The sequence below is a fragment of the Montipora capricornis genome, chromosome 1 (genome assembly GCF_036669925.1).
Source record: "Montipora capricornis isolate CH-2021 chromosome 1, ASM3666992v2, whole genome shotgun sequence".
NCBI classification, from domain to species: Eukaryota; Metazoa; Cnidaria; class Anthozoa; order Scleractinia; family Acroporidae; genus Montipora; species Montipora capricornis.
In genome coordinates, this window is record NC_090883.1 from 5,150,537 (window position 1) to 5,153,036 (window position 2,500).

The window sequence follows — 2,500 nt, forward strand, 5'->3', positions numbered from 1 at the left end:
TAAAATCAGCTCCAACGCTCCATCTAATTTGGTATGTAGTATTTGAAAATTTATTTTTTATTCGCTTCGTTAGTTTTTCGATGTTTATGGAATGATATTGCATTAAAAGCCTTTTTTCTTCAACACTGTGTAGTTTTGTCGTTATTTTGCGTTGTGATAGTGACTTCTGAACGGTTTATTGCGGGGGCTTATTTTCGGCCTGATTTTGCTGTTGTCTGACCGAAGCAGTTTGGAGCTGGATATTTTTAGTCTAAAGCAAAACTGAAGGAAAAGAAATTCATTTTGAAATAGTATTCGGTAGCCTCTACTTGGGAGATAAAAATCGGCCAATGTTATTTTTTAGCTGGAAATCATCGGTCGTTTCTTAGGCGTGGGGCCTCTTAAAAGTCTTGCGGTATCACAATTGGTGTATATACTTGCGCCACTTCAAATAGACCATAAAGCAATTAAAGAGATAAATGTGTTCTTTTATAAATTTTATAAATGAAAGGAAATGTTATGATAAACGATTTTTCTGAAGGAGGACTTACAATGATTGATATAGAGTCTTTTAATAAATCTCTTAAATAAATTGATTCTGAAAAGAGTAGTAGCTGGAAGCTTTTTTTTTTTACTTGGAACTTCAGTCACATGGAGGAAAGACGATATTTTTAGGAAGCCTTACTAGGAAGGACGTGTGCTGTTTCTGGTCTCAGACCCTTTTATCAAAGAAATTGTTAAAATTTGATGTGAAGCCTCCTTCACTGAAAACTTGACATCCAAAGCACAGTTTTTATCTTCTCCTCTATCCTATAACTCACACATAAGAATTGGAAATAGACCAGTTTTTTTTTCCAGAGATTAGTCACTTAAAGGTATAACCGAAGTTAAAGCACATTCTAAATGATTCCTTTGAGTTTTTATCTTTGACTGCTTTTGAAGACAAATATAACCTTCAAGTTACTCCCTTAAGTTATTACGGAATAATTTCAGCAATTAATTCTCTCCGTAGGCAGAGTGAAAGGAGTAATGCCAGTTATGAGAGCTTTCTTTCAAAATTTCTAAAAAACTCAAAACCCTCTAGATTAGTTTATAAGAAGTTAGTATCAATAAAAAGTGAGCTAACAACCAAGTCAAGAAAAATGGCACAAAGAAATTAATCTTGAACCCGGTCACAAAGTCAACTGGAAAGCAGCCTATGTCTTGGTCTTTACATGTACCAAGATTTCAAAATTCATAGTCTTTAATTTGAAATTCCTACATCAGCGACTTTCAACTAATAGTTTTCTTAAGAAAATAGGACGTATAGATAACGAGAAATGCATCTTCTGTCAAAAGAAAGCCTCTTTCATTTATTTTGGGAATGTAGCAAAAGTTGTTGTTTTTGGAATAATGTTTTTTCATGGATGCAGGCCTGTAAAATTGTTAGCAAAGAATATGCTTTTCAGGTAGATACTTGCTTGGGACTGAGGCCACATACCTCTAAATACAAATTGCAAATTAATTTTGTTTTTTCACAAGCAAACATTTCATCTGGCTGTGTAAATTTAAAGAATGAAAGCCAACTTTCGAAAAATACTTACGGATTCCATGTCCCGAGGACAGAAATCTTGAATTTTTTTTAACTTCCCACATTGATTTGTTGTTCATTTTTGGACAATGTCAAGATAACTGTGAATAAAATCTGTTTCTGAAAAGAAAAGTAGGGGTCACCGAACATACAAGATCGTTAAATCCAAGCAAAGCTATAGAAATCGCCATCTGCCCTATAGTAGTACCTAGCGTGCGCGCTCAATGCATGACGTGGCATGTGAATTTGCATGCGCTGTAAGGATGCGCAGTAGCAATGGGCACGAACGTCCTTCATTTCAGCTGCTGACTTGGATCAAAACATCCTGGAGAAACTCCTTTTTCCCTGTTGTAAACTGTGACTATTCCACCTAGAAAAATGATGAATCATACGCATATACGAGTGCTGCCACAGAGAGTCTAGTTGGAGTCATGGTCAACACTGGGTCTGTTCTTGATCTTCCAGACTCTTCACTCCATCTATACTGGGCGCAATAAGTGTTGCAACTTTCTTGATAAAAAAATAATAATAAATGCATTCGATCAGTTTCTAAAGAAAAAATGGGCAAGGGGAATGAAGTTTTGCCGAATTGTTATGGAAAAAGATAATACATATCTCAATACGAACTTGGCTAAATGGACGACTATATGGCATACTAGCACGAAGTATATACCCAAAGAGAACACGAAGTTACATGAATAAAGAAGATTAACTTAGTACATTCAGGTATTTGTGATGGCACGAGATTTGTATTTCATCCAATAACATGGAAGTGCGAAAGGTTAGAACTACCAGCTGGAACAACTTCTGGGAAGAAATTGCCGGAGTTTGATTCCGAATATTGTGCTGGAAGGAGTGTTGTGTTTGCTTGCATCCCAGCAATGTCATAGTTAGGAGACTTCATAGAAAATTTTTTGGTACAAAATATGTGATATTTAAAATACCGTTCCA